Source organism: Stomoxys calcitrans, chromosome 5 (genome assembly GCF_963082655.1).
Source record: "Stomoxys calcitrans chromosome 5, idStoCalc2.1, whole genome shotgun sequence".
Taxonomy (NCBI): domain Eukaryota; kingdom Metazoa; phylum Arthropoda; class Insecta; order Diptera; family Muscidae; genus Stomoxys; species Stomoxys calcitrans.
The window spans coordinates 140601402-140601747 of record NC_081556.1 but is presented as its reverse complement, the minus strand read 5'-3'; positions in this window follow the sequence as shown (position 1 = coordinate 140601747).

Below are 346 nucleotides of genomic sequence, written 5' to 3'. Positions count from 1 at the left end.
GGACATGGCTAGATCGACTTAGAATGGCATGGCGATCAAGAATATATATACTTTATGGGGTCTCAGACGCTTAATTCTAGGTGTCACAAACAGAATGACGAAATTAGTATACCCCCATCCTATGGTGGAGGGTATAAAAATGCCTCTCGTAAATAATATTGGGTTGCCCAAAAAGTAATTGCGGATTTTTCGGCGTTGAGAAATTTTTTCACAGCTTGTGACTCTGTAATTGCAATCTTTCTTCAGTCAGTTATCAGCTGTTACTTTTAGCTTGCTTTAAAAAAAAAGTGTAAAAAAAGTATATTTGATTAAAGTTCAATCTGAGTTTTATTAAAAATGCATTTAC